Here is a 12,484-nt window from a genome sequence, read left to right as displayed (position 1 = left end):
TAAAATGAAATATTTGATTTTTCTTTGATAGACATGTAAGAAAATTTCAAAAACTGATTCACTTACTGTTAAAATTTTTTCGATTAAAATCATCCCAATGTGCAATTATATAATTATCCAAATGAAGAATTGTTCTTTCTCTCTAGAAAAAAAAAACAAAAAAAAAAACACGTTTAAATTACCACAAGGGACAAAGAAAAATATTTTTGATGGCTATTAGCGTGTAAGGGGCAACGAAAAATATTCTTATTGCTATTAGCGTGGTCACGTGGTTGAGCATAAACTTTAGTCACCATGTACCTACATGTTGATCTGGTAATGACGTCACGCTGTCATGTTCATTGGCTTGCAAGTACTCTCGGTGGCTTCGGCAGTATACTGGCCAATATGCAAACAACTGCATCTTGAATACTCAGACAAGCACACACCAGCAGCAGTACTTGAAAACGAACATTTTAAAATCCCATGGGACATGGACGTACAAGCAAGAAGACCGGGTGTCGTAATAATTAACAAGAAGACACAATGCTGCCAAATTGTATATTTCACTTTTCCAACAAACCACAAGGAAGACAAGGCTGGCTAAATCGCTGAAAAGCTGGCTAAATCGCTGAAAAGAGTAAGAAAGATAAAGTCAAGATAACACCAATAATAAGTAGCATTAGGAAGAATCCAGAAAAACTTCAAAAAACGAATATGGGAAAATGGAATCAGAGGAATGACTGGAGAGATACAACCGATAACTATAATGAAAACGGTTAAAATATTAAGGAAAACTCTTGATAGCGGAGGCACAGGCTCGAGCCAGACATATAGAAACTATACAGAAATATTTAATATTTTTGTTATTTTCACTTTTGCCATTTTAGTAATTTTATTAAAGCTTTTAAAAATTTAGCATAAACTATGATATATGTATTTTTGTGTCCTATGTGATTACAAATTGAACACTTTTCATTTTATATAAACAATCTTTTTACAATGCAGCTACGAACAAAACACGGTTTATGAATCAAATTAATTTTCTTTGGTTGATCAAATTTAATTGATAATTTTTGTTGTATATTTTTCCAATATGTAACACTTTACTTAGCTCAATATCTCTTGAATCTTGGCAAACACTAAGAAAACTAGTGCAACATGTTATTGCATTGAATCAAAGTTCATTCTTTAGTTTATTTGTTCCCCTTCATCCGATTTTTGCATCACTTGTATGTGAAACTGTATGAAATTTGACATTCAAAATTGTTAGCACTCAACTCTGACTAATTAAAATTGTATCAGTGCTTGTAAGCTACACTAATTAAGGTAGTTTTGTTTTCTTTCTTTGTGAGATACATACATTTCCAATTTTTGTGAAAGAGAAATGTTTTAGGTAAAACCGATTTAGTTAATAATTGTACTGTTTCAAGAAATGTGAAGTTCTTTTTTTTGTCAATATACAATTGACAAATAAGGTATGTTTGTAACGTAGTAATTGCATATAAACACGGAATCGACATTGTGTATGAAAATCCTGCAGAGACAAAGCAAAGAAATCCGACTCAGCTTTCTTTTTAGATGAAATAAAAGGCATTTATTCATGGTACTTTCCAAACTATGCCCACATCTAAGCCTTACAATTCTCTTCGTTTGCCATGTGGTCAACGTTGGCACATATGCTCAAGTCCAGTCGCCACCACAAGAGATTTTTAAATCTCTTTCGTCGGCCCGTGCTTTGCGCTCGCTGTCCTGTCACGTGGATTTTATTTTTCTGGAATTTATTTTGTTATCAAATTTCTTTTGATATTTTATGATGTCCAACATGGAAATGTGAAAATCCTTCATTTTGCTAAAATCCTTAAAAATAAGCTGCCAACTTTTTATGCATGTGTTTTCAACACTGAAAGATAAATCTCAGTGCAAGAAAAAAAAAAGGTTGTTCCAACTTATTTGCATGTTACTGATGAAATAAAGCAAGAAAAATCGACACCTTTTTTCTTTGTTATTGGACAACTTAGACTTCAAAATAAATTGAAGAATGAATCTTATTTTCTGATCTTGTCGACTTTCCCTTTGTAGATTCAGTTTAACTTGTGCCTTACAAATACAGACTTTTAAGTTATATTATAATTAACAATTACCAAACCGTTTTAGCAAAACCACTTAAGTCTTTTTTTAATCTTATAGTTAGTATGAATTTAATGGAATAAGAATAACAATAATAATAATAATAATAATAATAATAATAATAATAATAATAATAATAATAATAATAATAATAATTTATTTAACGTTTGTTTTACATACTGGTATGTATTGGATAACTTTTACAAATTGACTTCTAAACGAACCTATTTTTGAATGGGTTCTTATTTATCAGTCCGTTTCGAAAATCCATCTTTATAACTTCTTCCGTTGCCATGCCAACTGATTCTGCTACGTCAACAATTCTATATTCACTAGCGCAAGCACTCTCTTCTTCAATAAGATAAAAACTATTCATGATTATTAGATGACGTTAAATGTTTTCAAAGATCTCTTCATGGTGGAATGTTGCAAAATTTTTCGACAATTTTCTTTTTTCTTTTTATTTTATTCTTGAAAACAACTTCATATGAACTCAACTGAAAACTAATCGTTATTTCCATGGATAGAAATGGTTTTGTGAATTCTCAAACAATTTTAAAAATGAAACAATTAGAAATAAATATTCTGTATCTTTTCACCTGATAGCGAAAGTGTAATGAGATTTGCACAAAATTCTTCTGATACGTTCTGTTTTCGTTTTTAGAATAACAGTTTACATTTCGACATTATACATGTCAATTGATAGAAATAAGATGTTTTTGAAGTTTTTAGATGCCCTGCTTTTATCTTTTGTAATTTTTGAGATGTGGATTGATAATTTGTATAATTTTAAGACTGCTGTTCTCATCTTGAATGTTATTCTCAAAACATTTTGGCTGATGTAACTTTGGCCATTTTTAGGTGCATCTTGGAAATCTTTGGATAAAATGTTACATAGTAATCAGTTGTAAGCGACAATCTTTTGAAGATTGAAGGTTGAAGCCGGAGTACAGACGCCACTAAGAATACAATTAAAAATTACTTGACATTTTTACCCAGGCATAGCTGATCCCGAGTTTATGGTTCATTTCTCAATACATGTGACATTAAAAAATATAATTAAAAATTACTTATTATTTCTACTTTAACATGGCTGATTGAACAAGAAAAATCTGTCCTTGTGAATTAAAAACTTATTCAGTTCAAAATTTGGTAAGATTCCTTAATTTGACATGATGCACTGAAAACGGATCGAAGGTTATATTGATCAAAACGTTGAGATGAAAATCATATTTTGAATAACTCAAATGATATAATAGGACATCACCTCATTGACGGTTGAACGAGATAAAATGTAGACTGTTGAGAAAAAGGCTCCATGATGACCCCTAAAAATTATCACCAGCAAAATGAAGGGACAAAAAGCTGTCTTACACAAAAAAGAGAAAATGATTCATTTAATAAAAAAATAATACAACATTATTTGGTTTTCTAAACTTTTCACATTAATTTTACAAAATAATGTTTTCAAAGTTTGTCCCAGTCCGTTCTGTTCAATAATATGTGTAGTAGTAATTCCTCTAATGCACTCACCTCCTAAAGACAGAAAGTCTGTTCTGTTTGCTGTCAATACACAGGGGCTGGGAGAAGAAGAAGAAGAAGAAGAAGAAGCGGAAGCGGTAGGCGTGGTTGGTTTTATGGGAAAGAGGGTGAGACTAACTGTGAGAATTATCGGGATTTGAGAGGAATAAAAGACCGAACTCGGGCGAATAGGCGACTGTGCTTTTGCTCAAGCAGAGAAAACGGTGAGAGGAGAGGACAGTCCCTAAAGAAAGTTCGGCTCAAAGTGAGAAAGAAAGTGAGGCTGAAAGACCCAGCAGTTTTTAATAAAACTTTCAGGTGGAAATAATAATGGTATGAAGTGCATTTTACTCTGCACTGGTGAGCATTCAATTACTTATCTAGTAATTTCCTACTGTCACAAGTTGAATAAATCTAGACAAGCAAGACTGGATTATTTAACATTAATGAGCATTGCATATGGACTTTTGTGTAAGATTGAGATTCCTCATACAAATAAACTGTCCTATTATATTACTAGAAATTGTTGTCTATAAGTTTTGTCATTTTATTACGTCTCTCATTATCTCTTTAAGTAGCCTTAGATGAATATCTCGATATATATAAAATTAGGTGTGTGTGTGTGTATATATATATATATATATATATATATATATATATATATATATATATATATATATATATGTTATACCTGCCTTTCTATGCATAAGGGAAACTACACCGGTTCTCACCATATATATATATATATATATATATATATATATATATATATATATATATATATATATATAGTGCCAGTAATGTCTACAACGGTAAGAAGGAGCGACAGTACTCCACTGCCTATCTGAGCGCTAGTCAGTTATACCTGTATTCCTACCTTTGTACCTGTGATGTTAATACACTTCGCTTGTTAAACCAACTTTGACTTAATTTTCTTCTTTTACTATTGTGTTACGACACAACAGATTGGCGGCGACGACGGAATCGAAACGATATCATTGCAAACAATCACAAAAAGGATTAGCGAGATTTTTACGGCAAAAACACCTTCGTCATTTCAAACAGATATTTTGCGCAAGGATTAACAGCAAATTAATTACTGCAATAGTAATGTGACGATGTTATGAAAAAAAAACAAAAAAAAACTAAAGACTTGTTGTCAAAATCCTACAGCGAGAGAACGCGAATAATATGGTCAATTATTAAAATAATTGAACAGACTGGCACGAGTGTTTCGAAAGAAAAAAAAGGAAGAAGGTTCCGTTTTTTTGCGCAAGAAACCAGTTTTTTTCACGGTAAGAGTCTTTTTCTTCAAATGACTTAAGATTAACTACCACAAATTCGAGTCGTTATTTCTGATATTGGAACAAACACGTTGACTAAGCATCATATTTTATAAGAGAAGGTTGGTTGGTTGGTTGTTTTTGTTTTACAGCATATCAACCCTTTTCAGGTTATTTAATGCCGAATACAAAGATTTGGATGAAAATATTTTAAATTATAGCGACTTCTTAATAGGATGCTATAAAAAAGGTATAATCAAGGACCAAGGTCTGAGGCTAAGAAATTTATCCTAACACATCAATGACAACTGGCTGAGAGAGAAAGAGAAAAGAAAAAACAAAGGAACCACCAAGACGGTGTCCCAATTGTAAATAAGAGAAGAAAAAAAGAAAAGGAAAAAGAAGAAAAGGAACAACTTCAGACACGGTGTGAACCGATTGTAAAGATGGGGGTAAAAAATAACATACAAGCTAGTCAACCCATACAATTTTATAGAAGGTCTAGGGTCACATGATTTATCCATTAGTATAAAAAACAATCACAAAGGGAAAGACGCTTTCGCATCCATCTCTCAAAACCCGAGGTCATTGAAGGTAGGAAAGATTTTCTTATATAATAGAACATATTTGTTGTTTGCAAGTCGGTTTCTATTTAACCCATAATTGGGACCCTAACAGGTACTACCACTCCGGGTCAGAGTGGACCTTAAAATGAAATAAATGATTTTCCCGTACAAAAAGGCCGACCCGTTAAAAAGCGAAGGATTTTATTGTTTGCTACGTAAAACCACGTACACGACGGAAAGAAATATCGCGTACAACCAATTAAATTTCCAAACGTACTTTTTCTTAACTTTTATGCTTCAAACAAAAGAATTAAAGTAAGAAAAGCTTAAATGGACTTTTTGCTCACAAAATAATATTGGGAAAACTGATTTTTTATTTCAGGTGTAAACTGTGTTTCGTAAATTGAATTCGTTACGATGGGCGCCGAGTTCAAAGATTCTCGTTTGCAATTATTCAAATTTCAAACAGAACAAAATCCCGCATTGCAACAAAGACAACTTGAAAGAGAAGAGAAATTAAAAAAAATTTAAGCAGAACAAAACCTCACTTTGCAACAAAGACAACTTGAAAGTGAAGAGAAATTTAAAAAAAGAGGTGTTGCAACAACAGAAACGTTTCAAAAAATCTTGATGAAAACACAGGAGGAACAACGGAAAATTCTGGAAGAAACACAGGTAACGAAAGCAAACGAGAATCATAACGCATTCTCGCAGACAGCTGTGTGGAACGCCATTGAAAACTTTAATTATAACTCAGAAGTAGATGTCACTTTCGCCCATTTCTATAAGAGAAATGAAGATATTTTTGTATCGGATTGCAGTGCATGGACAGACACTAAACAGTTAGGCTTTTGCTAAGAAAATTAGGAGCAGCCGAACATACAAAGTTTGTAAATTTTATTCTCCCCAAAAAGACCAGTGAGTTGAACTTCCGAGAGACAGTTACGCTACTAACAGAACTGTTTTCTACAAAAACATCTCTTTTCACAGGAAATATAAGTGTATGAATGCCACTAGAAGAGAGGAAGACGACTTCACTACTTATGCAAGTATAGTAAACAAGCATTGCGACGATTTTAAACTGGAGGAATTATCAGCAGATAATTTTAAATGTTTCATTTTTGTGCAAGGGTTGGTCTTAAATAAAGAGGTTGAAATTAGGTGTCGTGTTTTAAATGAACTTGAAAACGAGCCGAATTTAAAACTACAAAACTTAGCGAAAGACTGTGAACGGTTTGTTGCGTTGAAACAGAACAGTCATGACATAGATGAAAGTGGAGTATCGCACATTAAAAAGATCCATCAAACGAAAAAATTGGCTTAAAAAAATAACCAGAGAAAAAAACAGGGAAAAGATCCACCTGGACCGTGTTGGAGGTGTGGAGATAAACATAAGTACAATGAGTGTCCCTTCAAATTTAGGCAATGTGACATATACTACCAGAAAGAACATAGGGCATCACATTATAGAGAAAAAGTCTGATAGAAAGAAGACTTCCATTAAACTTACAAAAATTAAGCATGAAGAACGAAATAGCCGGAAATATGTATAGGTTAAAATGTTTTAAAAGAAAGACTACAGCTTGATAGTGGGTCTGACATTTCCATTATTAATGTACGTACATGGAAGAGGTATGGGAGACTATGATTAAATCACACAAAACGACGAGAAGCATCAGTGGTGAAAAAATCATTTTCGAAGGAGAATTATTGACGAATATTTCTTTTCAGAATAAGACCGAAAAAGCAAACATTTTTTCATGCGGAAATCAAATAACCTCTTTGGAACTGATCTGTTCGAAAAGTTTAGACTATGGGATCTACCTTTAAGCTCTTTTTGCCAAAAAGTTTGGGATTCGAATGTAGAGGCAAAAAAACTTAAGAGGGAGTTAAAAAAATTCTTGACGTATTTTCAGGCGGTCTTGGAAGATGTGCAAAAGCAGTAGCAAAATTTGAAGTCAAAGCAAAGAAAAGAAATGTTCCATACGCCGCTATAGAACAAATAGACGGTGAATTAGAAAGACTCCAAAACATGGGTGTCATTGAAAAAATTGATCATAGTGAGTGTGCTGCACCAACGGTTAATATTAAAAAGGAGAGCAGGGTTTGTGCAGAACAAGAGCACCATTATCCGCTTCCGAGCCCTGAAGAAATATTTGCGAAATTGAGTGGAGGGAAATATTTTTTTTAAATCGACCTCAGTGACGTGTATTTGCAAGTTCCAGTCGATGATTGTACAAGTTTAACAGACTTCCTTTTGGGGTCAAAGTCACCCCTGCGATTTTTCAGCAAATTATGGACATTATGTTTAATGGGTTGGATTTTGCAGTAGGATGATGTTAACGCATCATCCTACTGCAAAATCCAACATTGGTAGCAAAGCGATACACAAGGATCATGTAAGATCCAGAATAAATGTACGTTTTTCATGAGGAAAATAAATTACTTGGGGCAAATCATCGGTGAACATGGAAGAAGGCCGAATCCAGATAGATCGAGTGCAATAAGAGATATGCCTACACCAGAAAATATTGCGTCTCTACAAAGTTTCTTAGGGTTGGAAAATTACAATGTATTTGTGCCAAATATGCATAAACTAAGATCACCCTTAAATGAACTTTTAAGGAAGGACCAAAAATGGGCCTGGACGCAAGAGTGTGAAGAAGCATTTCAGGAAATTAAAGATATATTAACGTCTGACTTGTTTCTCGCACACTATAATCTAAAGCGTGATATTGTAGTTGCAAGCGATGCCAGCGCCTATGGCATAGGAGCATGCATATTATACAAAATGGATGATGGAAAAGTAAAACCCATATCCCATGCATCCCGGACACGTTTGCCAGCCGAAAAAAAAAATTGCGAATTGAAAAAGAAGCGCTACCCATTATATTCGCGGTAAAGAAATGTCATCGTTTCCTGCACGGTAGGCAATTTCTGTTACAAACAGATCACAAACCATTATTAACGATTTTCGGATTGAAAAAAGGGACTACCACAACATACGGCGAATAAACTCCAAAGATGGGGTACCATGCTCATGAACTACAATTTTCAAATGGAGTATGTACCATCCAAAAAACTTGGTCATGCAGACGGGTTAGCAAAGTTAATACCTAAGCAGACAGAACCATTGGAGGATATGGTAATAGCAGCTATTCAAGCGGAAGTTGAGATAAAAAAAATACTTTATGTGACACTTGATGAGTTTAAGAGTAAGGCAGAGGTAGACGAATTTATTATAAGCACGAAAGAAAAATCAACAATAACTAACTGGATAAGGGAATCTATTCAATTTGCGATAACGTCCTGTTATATAGTGGCAGGGTGGTAATTCCTGCAACACTACAGAAAAGAATGCCCAAGGAATTCCATGTAGGAAATCCAGGCATATCAAGAATGAAAAGCCTTATGCGCTCTTTCGCTTTTTGGTCAAACATGGATAAGAATATAGAAGAAAAAGTCAGGGAGTGTATGGGGATGCGCATTAGCTATAAAAGCTCCCCGACTCAATTCGGATCGTGGATAAAACCGGATCGGCCCTGGTCGAGAAATCACTTAGACTTTGCGGGACCGCTAGAGAGGTTCTATTATCTCATTGTTGTAGACAGCCTATCTAAGTGGCCGGAAATACTAAAACGCAAGAACCCCACATTCGAGGCAACTATTAACTTCCTGTATGAACTATTGCTAGGTTTGGGGTAGTAGGCTGCATTGTCACAGACAATGGAACGCAATTCACGTCTACTGAATTTAAACATTTCTGTGAGGATCATCTAATCGAGCATATACCATTCCACCCGAGAAGTAACGAGCAAGTGGAGAGATCCGTTGATACATTCAAGAAAGCTCTGAAAAAAGCTAGTGGATCACCGACGGATAAGTCAATCCAACAGTTTTTACAGGTCTACAGGATCACGTCGAATGCAAACATCGAAATGTCGAAGACATCTGCCGAGGTCATGTTTGGACGCAAGGTTAGATCGATTTTCTACAAGTTGTTACCAAAACAGGATAGGCCAAACCTAAAGAAAACGATAACAAAAAACGGTGTAAAGTTGGCGAACGAGTCTTCTACAAGATTCACAAAAATAATTAGACTTTTTGGGAGTCCGGCATTATTGACAAAAAAATGGGCAACATGGTCTATATGATAAAGTGGCCAGATTTCGTGCACAAACGTCACACTAATTCAATGCGGAAAAGATACTCGAACAGTGAAGTAGTGACCAGACCGCCCGAGGAGGACATCATAGACACAGTGTTTGATACTTTCAGGTGTCCATACCAGAGACAGCTCCTGAGCATAGGAGGTCAAAAAGAAAACGGAAATCAACTGAGTTGATTAGGGTGAACCCAAAACAGAAATGTTATTAATCTCCAGACGGGATAATTTCAAAGGAGCGAGGGTTACCGGCCTTTCTATGCATAAGAGAAATTACACCGGTTCTCGCTATATAAATAGTGGCATTAATGTCTACACTGGTGAGAAGTAGCGACAGTACTCCACTGCCTAGCTGAGCGCTAGTCAGTTATACCTGTATTCCTACCTTTGTACCTGTGATGTTAATACACTTCGTTTGTTAAACCAACTTTGACTTGATTTTCTTCTTTTACTATTGTGTTACGACAACACACACACACACACACACACACACACACACACACACACACACACACACATATATATTGTTTGAAACACATTTTAAATTATATTTTGAACAATATATATGTCGCCCACCATTTGGGGTATCAAACTGGTAAAAGGGAAAGTTATTTCCAACTTGCATTTAGGTGAAAATGCACTTTCATATAAATATTTGAATTCATTCAAAAGTATCGCCAACAAAAACAAATAAATAACATCTCTCTCTCTCTCTCTCTCTATATATATATATATATATATGTGTGTGTGTGTGTGTGTGTGTGTGTGTGTGTGTTAGGGAGAGCTGTCCGGGCGAACAAAGAACACAATAAGTCAATCCCAGGAAAGGTGACCTATAATAGTGTTATGGAGCTGTATCCGGGTAATCAAAAGAACACAATGGGAAATCCCGGGATTTAAAACGGCCTATATCCATGACGTCAATTGGCCAGGAATGCTAACTGATATTAAATTGGTTACACCAAAACCAGCAAAAAGTACAATAAACAAAAGCTGGCGAAAATAAGGTAAAAAGGTCAATCAACAGGAACCCATTGAACTTGACGATGACAGCCTATTCATATATGTAATATATGTATGTATATGTACAGAGTAATCTCCCAAATGAATCATTATGAGTTTTGGAATATATATTCTAGGCAACACAGTGAGTCACATGGACACAGTTTTCTTTTGTAAATTTTGACATTTACACACATATATATAAATGTGGGTAATATTGTCAAATGTCAACTAAAGATTAATTTGTCCGCTATGTTATATATTTCATTGTACATGATAAACTCCTAAACTAATGGATTGCTCATTATGAGTTTTGTAATATATATCCTTTGCAACACGGTAAGTAACGTAGAAATAAATTTTATTAAACTTTACCAATAATAGGCTTCACTGATCCAAACTCGCCTCGGGCCATTAAAAACTTAAAGTGTTAGTTACAAGTATCTTAATAAGAGCAAAGTAGTTTTAGTAAAATTAAATCAATTTTTATAAAGTTCAACATGAGCTAAATATGTCACTTGTTTGGTATCCGAGACAACAAGATGAACAACGAGTCTATTGTTAGGTGTGTTCCCTCATCTCTGTAAACTAAAAATGTATATAGAAGCAATTAGCTTCTAAAGGGACTGCCATATTTTATCAAATAATTGAATTTTTTTTTTAAGTAGTGGCAGGTCAAATGAGTTCACTGTTCACATTTGAGCAAATATTAATTTGTTTTGATTTTATGTGGATTTTTCTTTTACGTTAAAAATATTAATTTGTTTTGATTTTTGCATGTAATTTTGTAAAGATTTTTTCAACGTCAGAATTTATTAATGATGCTTGATTACCTTGATAAATCTACTAAATTAGTATTTTTTGCTCCACATCTTTTAATAATCTTTTGTTTTTCATATACTTTAAACTTAATTAATGTAAATCACAATAAGGAATCACATATTGTCTTTTAAATCAGATTTCTTAGATTATTAATCATATGTGTTGAGTTTTACGGCATACCAACCCTTGTTAAACCAATATTATCCTGAAATTGCATGTATTTTTGTATAGATATCATCATCATCATCATCATCATCATCATCATCATCATCATACACTCAAATACATCATCATCTTCATCATCTTTTTCATCTTCTGGTTTACATGCTGGCATGTATTGAATAGCTTTTAGAATTGACTTCTAAACAAATCAATCTCTGATCATTTTTTAATTTATCTATCCCTTCCATGTTTTTACTTTTCTTTTGACCTTTCTCTAACAATTGACCCTCCTACTTGGACGGTTCAACACCTACTAACCCAAGCAATCTAGTTCATTCTGTCAATGTGACCAGACAAATGAAGTCTCCTATTCTGTTGACATCAACCTATATCGTCCCGAATCAAACCAAAGACTGTTTTTAAGACTCATATTGCACATCTATAATATCATTCCCATATCATTTCTCTTCATGCAACACATATCATCAACGCTCAATCGCCAGGTTTCATTTTCATATATCAGCATACCGTGTACATATGCCAGAGAGTCAACAATGCTAATGCACTGTTTTTAATAGCAGAAAAATTTCCATACATTTTTAACTCATGCTGTCACACCAACACCAGTTCCTTTCGTGCAATGTCATCGCACTTTAATGAAAATAGATTCAGTCACAACTTGATTCCAGCTCAGATTTGTCAATAATCACTTTTCAAACATGAAAAAAATTGGAAAACTAATTTTTATGAAAACAAGCAAAATAACTAAGTGTCACGAGTAAAAAAACTATAATTTAAAGACATGCTAATCTTTAAGGATACATTAAAATGGAAACTTTTGAAATCAAGGATAT

This window comes from Euprymna scolopes, chromosome 39 (assembly GCF_053919585.1).
Source record: "Euprymna scolopes isolate OS-2025 chromosome 39, ASM5391958v1, whole genome shotgun sequence".
Taxonomy (NCBI): domain Eukaryota; kingdom Metazoa; phylum Mollusca; class Cephalopoda; order Sepiida; family Sepiolidae; genus Euprymna; species Euprymna scolopes.
The sequence above is the reverse complement of the archived record's forward strand: the minus strand, read 5'-3'. Positions refer to the sequence as shown.